At 46.0% G+C, this 10,993-nt stretch overlaps 9 non-coding genes across 9 annotated transcripts; all 9 read right to left on the reverse strand.

Annotated features, from left to right (window-relative positions):
- Window positions 1–437: 437 nt before the first annotated feature.
- LOC134584094 (U2 spliceosomal RNA) lies at window positions 438–628 on the reverse strand. Its single transcript, XR_010086436.1, has one exon. It is a non-coding gene; the product is annotated as a U2 spliceosomal RNA (small nuclear RNA).
- A 1,036-nt stretch (window positions 629–1,664) lies between these two features.
- On the reverse strand, window positions 1,665–1,855 carry LOC134584095 (U2 spliceosomal RNA). Its single transcript, XR_010086437.1, has one exon. It is a non-coding gene; the product is annotated as a U2 spliceosomal RNA (small nuclear RNA).
- A 1,036-nt stretch (window positions 1,856–2,891) lies between these two features.
- On the reverse strand, window positions 2,892–3,082 carry LOC134584097 (U2 spliceosomal RNA). Its single transcript, XR_010086438.1, has one exon. It is a non-coding gene; the product is annotated as a U2 spliceosomal RNA (small nuclear RNA).
- A 1,036-nt stretch (window positions 3,083–4,118) lies between these two features.
- LOC134584098 (U2 spliceosomal RNA) lies at window positions 4,119–4,309 on the reverse strand. The gene has a single exon (XR_010086439.1). It is a non-coding gene; the product is annotated as a U2 spliceosomal RNA (small nuclear RNA).
- A 1,036-nt stretch (window positions 4,310–5,345) lies between these two features.
- On the reverse strand, window positions 5,346–5,536 carry LOC134584099 (U2 spliceosomal RNA). Its single transcript, XR_010086440.1, has one exon. It is a non-coding gene; the product is annotated as a U2 spliceosomal RNA (small nuclear RNA).
- Window positions 5,537–6,572: 1,036 nt separating this feature from the next.
- On the reverse strand, window positions 6,573–6,763 carry LOC134584101 (U2 spliceosomal RNA). Its single transcript, XR_010086441.1, has one exon. It is a non-coding gene; the product is annotated as a U2 spliceosomal RNA (small nuclear RNA).
- A 1,036-nt stretch (window positions 6,764–7,799) lies between these two features.
- LOC134584102 (U2 spliceosomal RNA) lies at window positions 7,800–7,990 on the reverse strand. The gene has a single exon (XR_010086442.1). It is a non-coding gene; the product is annotated as a U2 spliceosomal RNA (small nuclear RNA).
- Window positions 7,991–9,026: 1,036 nt separating this feature from the next.
- LOC134584103 (U2 spliceosomal RNA) lies at window positions 9,027–9,217 on the reverse strand. The gene has a single exon (XR_010086443.1). It is a non-coding gene; the product is annotated as a U2 spliceosomal RNA (small nuclear RNA).
- A 1,036-nt stretch (window positions 9,218–10,253) lies between these two features.
- LOC134584104 (U2 spliceosomal RNA) lies at window positions 10,254–10,444 on the reverse strand. Its single transcript, XR_010086444.1, has one exon. It is a non-coding gene; the product is annotated as a U2 spliceosomal RNA (small nuclear RNA).
- Window positions 10,445–10,993: the final 549 nt, after the last annotated feature.

A 10,993-nucleotide genomic window follows, 5' to 3' on the forward strand; every position in this document is an offset into this window, starting at 1 on the left:
CTCTGACTTCTTCACAATGGATATGTACTGGACACTTTTATTCCATGAAGTGATTACACAGATTTACATGATAACAATGATTAAATAAATACATGGGATCAGGTGAACAGAATTGCATCGTGCACAGCACATGATAGAGAATAACAATCAGACTAGCGATCAATCCAAACGAAACAATAACAGTTAACAAACATTGCTACAAGTGTCCATAATTCAAGGAATGTCATGTTTTTGGTCCGTTCCGTCCAGGCTTCATTCAGGCATCATGCCATGCCGCAGACAGGGGGAGGCAGAGCTCGCACTTAGACAGAACAGAGAAAAAAGCAGGGAAGGAAGGAAGAAGGAGAACAAGTTTGCCTTCGTTCTCGCCAAGTGAGAGTCCAGTGGCTTTTTGCATTTTTTGTTCAATCAAAAAATCTATTTTTTAACCAGCATAAGAGAGGTGCACCGGTCCTGGAGGTACTGCAATACCAGGTCAATGCGTGGAGTGGACAGAGCAAGCTCTTCTTCCATCTCCCTGTTCCAAAAATCCATTTAATATATGGTCCCCAGATAGGGGACGTATCAGATATTAAACTGATAAGAACAGATACTACACTTGATCTTAGCCAAAAGGCCGAGAAGCGATAACCAGAATGGGCGCCCAGCTACTCACCTGCCGTTCGCTGGCGCTTGTTCAGCTTGCGGTGAGCCTTGGCCACAGTGCTGCCTGCCTGCCGCCTTTTCCTCATCTAGCTGTAAGCTGGCTACAAATAGCAACAGAGACAAAGTCACCACCAGAGCAGCAAACAACCTCTAAACCCTTGAAACCCAGCTCCCCTTCTTAACCTTGTCCATTCATTCCTCCCCCTCCCCTCCAGACATACCTTGCACCTCTGTCTCTCCTGCTCAGCTGCTACCGCTGATAAGGTGCCTAACGAGGTTGCTGGATCACCTGGTCTGTCTGTTCCTCTTCAGCTGCAAGTAGGGTAGATAGAGCAAGCAATTAAGCACCACCTGCTGCTGATTGCTCGCAATCACTCAATAATGCAATTAATTAAACTTTTAATTGATTGATAACCTAGATGTTGCTCAGATTTCCCTCCAAAACGTTTGTGCTGTCATTGCAAAGACCAGCATGCTGCAGGCTGCAGCAAATTTGCATAATTAATCCCGCCCACTTTTCCAACACTGATAATGCACGCTGCCAGCCAGCCAGCCAGCCAGCCAGCCAGCCAGCAATACATACTCTGACTTCTTCACAATGGATATGTACTGGACACTTTTATTCCATGAAGTGATTACACAGATTTACATGATAACAATGATTAAATAAATACATGGGATCAGGTGAACAGAATTGCATCGTGCACAGCACATGATAGAGAATAACAATCAGACTAGCGATCAATCCAAACGAAACAATAACAGTTAACAAACATTGCTACAAGTGTCCATAATTCAAGGAATGTCATGTTTTTGGTCCGTTCCGTCCAGGCTTCATTCAGGCATCATGCCATGCCGCAGACAGGGGGAGGCAGAGCTCGCACTTAGACAGAACAGAGAAAAAAGCAGGGAAGGAAGGAAGAAGGAGAACAAGTTTGCCTTCGTTCTCGCCAAGTGAGAGTCCAGTGGCTTTTTGCATTTTTTGTTCAATCAAAAAATCTATTTTTTAACCAGCATAAGAGAGGTGCACCGGTCCTGGAGGTACTGCAATACCAGGTCAATGCGTGGAGTGGACAGAGCAAGCTCTTCTTCCATCTCCCTGTTCCAAAAATCCATTTAATATATGGTCCCCAGATAGGGGACGTATCAGATATTAAACTGATAAGAACAGATACTACACTTGATCTTAGCCAAAAGGCCGAGAAGCGATAACCAGAATGGGCGCCCAGCTACTCACCTGCCGTTCGCTGGCGCTTGTTCAGCTTGCGGTGAGCCTTGGCCACAGTGCTGCCTGCCTGCCGCCTTTTCCTCATCTAGCTGTAAGCTGGCTACAAATAGCAACAGAGACAAAGTCACCACCAGAGCAGCAAACAACCTCTAAACCCTTGAAACCCAGCTCCCCTTCTTAACCTTGTCCATTCATTCCTCCCCCTCCCCTCCAGACATACCTTGCACCTCTGTCTCTCCTGCTCAGCTGCTACCGCTGATAAGGTGCCTAACGAGGTTGCTGGATCACCTGGTCTGTCTGTTCCTCTTCAGCTGCAAGTAGGGTAGATAGAGCAAGCAATTAAGCACCACCTGCTGCTGATTGCTCGCAATCACTCAATAATGCAATTAATTAAACTTTTAATTGATTGATAACCTAGATGTTGCTCAGATTTCCCTCCAAAACGTTTGTGCTGTCATTGCAAAGACCAGCATGCTGCAGGCTGCAGCAAATTTGCATAATTAATCCCGCCCACTTTTCCAACACTGATAATGCACGCTGCCAGCCAGCCAGCCAGCCAGCCAGCCAGCCAGCAATACATACTCTGACTTCTTCACAATGGATATGTACTGGACACTTTTATTCCATGAAGTGATTACACAGATTTACATGATAACAATGATTAAATAAATACATGGGATCAGGTGAACAGAATTGCATCGTGCACAGCACATGATAGAGAATAACAATCAGACTAGCGATCAATCCAAACGAAACAATAACAGTTAACAAACATTGCTACAAGTGTCCATAATTCAAGGAATGTCATGTTTTTGGTCCGTTCCGTCCAGGCTTCATTCAGGCATCATGCCATGCCGCAGACAGGGGGAGGCAGAGCTCGCACTTAGACAGAACAGAGAAAAAAGCAGGGAAGGAAGGAAGAAGGAGAACAAGTTTGCCTTCGTTCTCGCCAAGTGAGAGTCCAGTGGCTTTTTGCATTTTTTGTTCAATCAAAAAATCTATTTTTTAACCAGCATAAGAGAGGTGCACCGGTCCTGGAGGTACTGCAATACCAGGTCAATGCGTGGAGTGGACAGAGCAAGCTCTTCTTCCATCTCCCTGTTCCAAAAATCCATTTAATATATGGTCCCCAGATAGGGGACGTATCAGATATTAAACTGATAAGAACAGATACTACACTTGATCTTAGCCAAAAGGCCGAGAAGCGATAACCAGAATGGGCGCCCAGCTACTCACCTGCCGTTCGCTGGCGCTTGTTCAGCTTGCGGTGAGCCTTGGCCACAGTGCTGCCTGCCTGCCGCCTTTTCCTCATCTAGCTGTAAGCTGGCTACAAATAGCAACAGAGACAAAGTCACCACCAGAGCAGCAAACAACCTCTAAACCCTTGAAACCCAGCTCCCCTTCTTAACCTTGTCCATTCATTCCTCCCCCTCCCCTCCAGACATACCTTGCACCTCTGTCTCTCCTGCTCAGCTGCTACCGCTGATAAGGTGCCTAACGAGGTTGCTGGATCACCTGGTCTGTCTGTTCCTCTTCAGCTGCAAGTAGGGTAGATAGAGCAAGCAATTAAGCACCACCTGCTGCTGATTGCTCGCAATCACTCAATAATGCAATTAATTAAACTTTTAATTGATTGATAACCTAGATGTTGCTCAGATTTCCCTCCAAAACGTTTGTGCTGTCATTGCAAAGACCAGCATGCTGCAGGCTGCAGCAAATTTGCATAATTAATCCCGCCCACTTTTCCAACACTGATAATGCACGCTGCCAGCCAGCCAGCCAGCCAGCCAGCCAGCCAGCAATACATACTCTGACTTCTTCACAATGGATATGTACTGGACACTTTTATTCCATGAAGTGATTACACAGATTTACATGATAACAATGATTAAATAAATACATGGGATCAGGTGAACAGAATTGCATCGTGCACAGCACATGATAGAGAATAACAATCAGACTAGCGATCAATCCAAACGAAACAATAACAGTTAACAAACATTGCTACAAGTGTCCATAATTCAAGGAATGTCATGTTTTTGGTCCGTTCCGTCCAGGCTTCATTCAGGCATCATGCCATGCCGCAGACAGGGGGAGGCAGAGCTCGCACTTAGACAGAACAGAGAAAAAAGCAGGGAAGGAAGGAAGAAGGAGAACAAGTTTGCCTTCGTTCTCGCCAAGTGAGAGTCCAGTGGCTTTTTGCATTTTTTGTTCAATCAAAAAATCTATTTTTTAACCAGCATAAGAGAGGTGCACCGGTCCTGGAGGTACTGCAATACCAGGTCAATGCGTGGAGTGGACAGAGCAAGCTCTTCTTCCATCTCCCTGTTCCAAAAATCCATTTAATATATGGTCCCCAGATAGGGGACGTATCAGATATTAAACTGATAAGAACAGATACTACACTTGATCTTAGCCAAAAGGCCGAGAAGCGATAACCAGAATGGGCGCCCAGCTACTCACCTGCCGTTCGCTGGCGCTTGTTCAGCTTGCGGTGAGCCTTGGCCACAGTGCTGCCTGCCTGCCGCCTTTTCCTCATCTAGCTGTAAGCTGGCTACAAATAGCAACAGAGACAAAGTCACCACCAGAGCAGCAAACAACCTCTAAACCCTTGAAACCCAGCTCCCCTTCTTAACCTTGTCCATTCATTCCTCCCCCTCCCCTCCAGACATACCTTGCACCTCTGTCTCTCCTGCTCAGCTGCTACCGCTGATAAGGTGCCTAACGAGGTTGCTGGATCACCTGGTCTGTCTGTTCCTCTTCAGCTGCAAGTAGGGTAGATAGAGCAAGCAATTAAGCACCACCTGCTGCTGATTGCTCGCAATCACTCAATAATGCAATTAATTAAACTTTTAATTGATTGATAACCTAGATGTTGCTCAGATTTCCCTCCAAAACGTTTGTGCTGTCATTGCAAAGACCAGCATGCTGCAGGCTGCAGCAAATTTGCATAATTAATCCCGCCCACTTTTCCAACACTGATAATGCACGCTGCCAGCCAGCCAGCCAGCCAGCCAGCCAGCCAGCAATACATACTCTGACTTCTTCACAATGGATATGTACTGGACACTTTTATTCCATGAAGTGATTACACAGATTTACATGATAACAATGATTAAATAAATACATGGGATCAGGTGAACAGAATTGCATCGTGCACAGCACATGATAGAGAATAACAATCAGACTAGCGATCAATCCAAACGAAACAATAACAGTTAACAAACATTGCTACAAGTGTCCATAATTCAAGGAATGTCATGTTTTTGGTCCGTTCCGTCCAGGCTTCATTCAGGCATCATGCCATGCCGCAGACAGGGGGAGGCAGAGCTCGCACTTAGACAGAACAGAGAAAAAAGCAGGGAAGGAAGGAAGAAGGAGAACAAGTTTGCCTTCGTTCTCGCCAAGTGAGAGTCCAGTGGCTTTTTGCATTTTTTGTTCAATCAAAAAATCTATTTTTTAACCAGCATAAGAGAGGTGCACCGGTCCTGGAGGTACTGCAATACCAGGTCAATGCGTGGAGTGGACAGAGCAAGCTCTTCTTCCATCTCCCTGTTCCAAAAATCCATTTAATATATGGTCCCCAGATAGGGGACGTATCAGATATTAAACTGATAAGAACAGATACTACACTTGATCTTAGCCAAAAGGCCGAGAAGCGATAACCAGAATGGGCGCCCAGCTACTCACCTGCCGTTCGCTGGCGCTTGTTCAGCTTGCGGTGAGCCTTGGCCACAGTGCTGCCTGCCTGCCGCCTTTTCCTCATCTAGCTGTAAGCTGGCTACAAATAGCAACAGAGACAAAGTCACCACCAGAGCAGCAAACAACCTCTAAACCCTTGAAACCCAGCTCCCCTTCTTAACCTTGTCCATTCATTCCTCCCCCTCCCCTCCAGACATACCTTGCACCTCTGTCTCTCCTGCTCAGCTGCTACCGCTGATAAGGTGCCTAACGAGGTTGCTGGATCACCTGGTCTGTCTGTTCCTCTTCAGCTGCAAGTAGGGTAGATAGAGCAAGCAATTAAGCACCACCTGCTGCTGATTGCTCGCAATCACTCAATAATGCAATTAATTAAACTTTTAATTGATTGATAACCTAGATGTTGCTCAGATTTCCCTCCAAAACGTTTGTGCTGTCATTGCAAAGACCAGCATGCTGCAGGCTGCAGCAAATTTGCATAATTAATCCCGCCCACTTTTCCAACACTGATAATGCACGCTGCCAGCCAGCCAGCCAGCCAGCCAGCCAGCCAGCAATACATACTCTGACTTCTTCACAATGGATATGTACTGGACACTTTTATTCCATGAAGTGATTACACAGATTTACATGATAACAATGATTAAATAAATACATGGGATCAGGTGAACAGAATTGCATCGTGCACAGCACATGATAGAGAATAACAATCAGACTAGCGATCAATCCAAACGAAACAATAACAGTTAACAAACATTGCTACAAGTGTCCATAATTCAAGGAATGTCATGTTTTTGGTCCGTTCCGTCCAGGCTTCATTCAGGCATCATGCCATGCCGCAGACAGGGGGAGGCAGAGCTCGCACTTAGACAGAACAGAGAAAAAAGCAGGGAAGGAAGGAAGAAGGAGAACAAGTTTGCCTTCGTTCTCGCCAAGTGAGAGTCCAGTGGCTTTTTGCATTTTTTGTTCAATCAAAAAATCTATTTTTTAACCAGCATAAGAGAGGTGCACCGGTCCTGGAGGTACTGCAATACCAGGTCAATGCGTGGAGTGGACAGAGCAAGCTCTTCTTCCATCTCCCTGTTCCAAAAATCCATTTAATATATGGTCCCCAGATAGGGGACGTATCAGATATTAAACTGATAAGAACAGATACTACACTTGATCTTAGCCAAAAGGCCGAGAAGCGATAACCAGAATGGGCGCCCAGCTACTCACCTGCCGTTCGCTGGCGCTTGTTCAGCTTGCGGTGAGCCTTGGCCACAGTGCTGCCTGCCTGCCGCCTTTTCCTCATCTAGCTGTAAGCTGGCTACAAATAGCAACAGAGACAAAGTCACCACCAGAGCAGCAAACAACCTCTAAACCCTTGAAACCCAGCTCCCCTTCTTAACCTTGTCCATTCATTCCTCCCCCTCCCCTCCAGACATACCTTGCACCTCTGTCTCTCCTGCTCAGCTGCTACCGCTGATAAGGTGCCTAACGAGGTTGCTGGATCACCTGGTCTGTCTGTTCCTCTTCAGCTGCAAGTAGGGTAGATAGAGCAAGCAATTAAGCACCACCTGCTGCTGATTGCTCGCAATCACTCAATAATGCAATTAATTAAACTTTTAATTGATTGATAACCTAGATGTTGCTCAGATTTCCCTCCAAAACGTTTGTGCTGTCATTGCAAAGACCAGCATGCTGCAGGCTGCAGCAAATTTGCATAATTAATCCCGCCCACTTTTCCAACACTGATAATGCACGCTGCCAGCCAGCCAGCCAGCCAGCCAGCCAGCCAGCAATACATACTCTGACTTCTTCACAATGGATATGTACTGGACACTTTTATTCCATGAAGTGATTACACAGATTTACATGATAACAATGATTAAATAAATACATGGGATCAGGTGAACAGAATTGCATCGTGCACAGCACATGATAGAGAATAACAATCAGACTAGCGATCAATCCAAACGAAACAATAACAGTTAACAAACATTGCTACAAGTGTCCATAATTCAAGGAATGTCATGTTTTTGGTCCGTTCCGTCCAGGCTTCATTCAGGCATCATGCCATGCCGCAGACAGGGGGAGGCAGAGCTCGCACTTAGACAGAACAGAGAAAAAAGCAGGGAAGGAAGGAAGAAGGAGAACAAGTTTGCCTTCGTTCTCGCCAAGTGAGAGTCCAGTGGCTTTTTGCATTTTTTGTTCAATCAAAAAATCTATTTTTTAACCAGCATAAGAGAGGTGCACCGGTCCTGGAGGTACTGCAATACCAGGTCAATGCGTGGAGTGGACAGAGCAAGCTCTTCTTCCATCTCCCTGTTCCAAAAATCCATTTAATATATGGTCCCCAGATAGGGGACGTATCAGATATTAAACTGATAAGAACAGATACTACACTTGATCTTAGCCAAAAGGCCGAGAAGCGATAACCAGAATGGGCGCCCAGCTACTCACCTGCCGTTCGCTGGCGCTTGTTCAGCTTGCGGTGAGCCTTGGCCACAGTGCTGCCTGCCTGCCGCCTTTTCCTCATCTAGCTGTAAGCTGGCTACAAATAGCAACAGAGACAAAGTCACCACCAGAGCAGCAAACAACCTCTAAACCCTTGAAACCCAGCTCCCCTTCTTAACCTTGTCCATTCATTCCTCCCCCTCCCCTCCAGACATACCTTGCACCTCTGTCTCTCCTGCTCAGCTGCTACCGCTGATAAGGTGCCTAACGAGGTTGCTGGATCACCTGGTCTGTCTGTTCCTCTTCAGCTGCAAGTAGGGTAGATAGAGCAAGCAATTAAGCACCACCTGCTGCTGATTGCTCGCAATCACTCAATAATGCAATTAATTAAACTTTTAATTGATTGATAACCTAGATGTTGCTCAGATTTCCCTCCAAAACGTTTGTGCTGTCATTGCAAAGACCAGCATGCTGCAGGCTGCAGCAAATTTGCATAATTAATCCCGCCCACTTTTCCAACACTGATAATGCACGCTGCCAGCCAGCCAGCCAGCCAGCCAGCCAGCCAGCAATACATACTCTGACTTCTTCACAATGGATATGTACTGGACACTTTTATTCCATGAAGTGATTACACAGATTTACATGATAACAATGATTAAATAAATACATGGGATCAGGTGAACAGAATTGCATCGTGCACAGCACATGATAGAGAATAACAATCAGACTAGCGATCAATCCAAACGAAACAATAACAGTTAACAAACATTGCTACAAGTGTCCATAATTCAAGGAATGTCATGTTTTTGGTCCGTTCCGTCCAGGCTTCATTCAGGCATCATGCCATGCCGCAGACAGGGGGAGGCAGAGCTCGCACTTAGACAGAACAGAGAAAAAAGCAGGGAAGGAAGGAAGAAGGAGAACAAGTTTGCCTTCGTTCTCGCCAAGTGAGAGTCCAGTGGCTTTTTGCATTTTTTGTTCAATCAAAAAATCTATTTTTTAACCAGCATAAGAGAGGTGCACCGGTCCTGGAGGTACTGCAATACCAGGTCAATGCGTGGAGTGGACAGAGCAAGCTCTTCTTCCATCTCCCTGTTCCAAAAATCCATTTAATATATGGTCCCCAGATAGGGGACGTATCAGATATTAAACTGATAAGAACAGATACTACACTTGATCTTAGCCAAAAGGCCGAGAAGCGATAACCAGAATGGGCGCCCAGCTACTCACCTGCCGTTCGCTGGCGCTTGTTCAGCTTGCGGTGAGCCTTGGCCACAGTGCTGCCTGCCTGCCGCCTTTTCCTCATCTAGCTGTAAGCTGGCTACAAATAGCAACAGAGACAAAGTCACCACCAGAGCAGCAAACAACCTCTAAACCCTTGAAACCCAGCTCCCCTTCTTAACCTTGTCCATTCATTCCTCCCCCTCCCCTCCAGACATACCTTGCACCTCTGTCTCTCCTGCTCAGCTGCTACCGCTGATAAGGTGCCTAACGAGGTTGCTGGATCACCTGGTCTGTCTGTTCCTCTTCAGCTGCAAGTAGGGTAGATAGAGCAAGCAATTAAGCACCACCTGCTGCTGATTGCTCGCAATCACTCAATAATGCAATTAATTAAACTTTTAATTGATTGATAACCTAGATGTTGCTCAGATTTCCCTCCAAAACGTTTGTGCTGTCATTGCAAAGACCAGCATGCTGCAGGCTGCAGCAAATTTGCATAATTAATCCCGCCCACTTTTCCAACACTGATAATGCACGCTGCCAGCCAGCCAGCCAGCCAGCCAGCCAGCCAGCAATACATACTCTGACTTCTTCACAATGGATATGTACTGGACACTTTTATTCCATGAAGTGATTACACAGATTTACATGATAACAATGATTAAATAAATACATGGGATCAGGTGAACAGAATTGCATCGTGCACAGCACATGATAGAGAATAACAATCAGACTAGCGATCAATCCAAACGAAACAATAACAGTTAACAAACATTGCTACAAGTGTCCATAATTCAAGGAATGTCATGTTTTTGGTCCGTTCCGTCCAGGCTTCATTCAGGCATCATGCCATGCCGCAGACAGGGGGAGGCAGAGCTCGCACTTAGACAGAACAGAGAAAAAAGCAGGGAAGGAAGGAAGAAGGAGAACAAGTTTGCCTTCGTTCTCGCCAAGTGAGAGTCCAGTGGCTTTTTGCATTTTTTGTTCAATCAAAAAATCTATTTTTTAACCAGCATAAGAGAGGTGCACCGGTCCTGGAGGTACTGCAATACCAGGTCAATGCGTGGAGTGGACAGAGCAAGCTCTTCTTCCATCTCCCTGTTCCAAAAATCCATTTAATATATGGTCCCCAGATAGGGGACGTATCAGATATTAAACTGATAAGAACAGATACTACACTTGATCTTAGCCAAAAGGCCGAGAAGCGATAACCAGAATGGGCGCCCAGCTACTCACCTGCCGTTCGCTGGCGCTTGTTCAGCTTGCGGTGAGCCTTGGCCACAGTGCTGCCTGCCTGCCGCCTTTTCCTCATCTAGCTGTAAGCTGGCTACAAATAGCAACAGAGACAAAGTCACCACCAGAGCAGCAAACAACCTCTAAACCCTTGAAACCCAGCTCCCCTTCTTAACCTTGTCCATTCATTCCTCCCCCTCCCCTCCAGACATACCTTGCACCTCTGTCTCTCCTGCTCAGCTGCTACCGCTGATAAGGTGCCTAACGAGGTTGCTGGATCACCTGGTCTGTCTGTTCCTCTTCAGCTGCAAGTAGGGTAGATAGAGCAAGCAATTAAGCACCACCTGCTGCTGATTGCTCGCAATCACTCAATAATGCAATTAATTAAACTTTTAATTGATTGATAACCTAGATGTTGCTCAGATTTCCCTCCAAAACGTTTGTGCTGTCATTGCAAAGACCAGCATGCTGCAGGCTGCAGCAAATTTGCATAATTAATCCCGCCCACTTTTCCAACACTGATAA

Source organism: Pelobates fuscus, chromosome 13, assembly GCF_036172605.1.
Source record: "Pelobates fuscus isolate aPelFus1 chromosome 13, aPelFus1.pri, whole genome shotgun sequence".
Taxonomy (NCBI): Eukaryota; Metazoa; Chordata; class Amphibia; order Anura; family Pelobatidae; genus Pelobates; species Pelobates fuscus.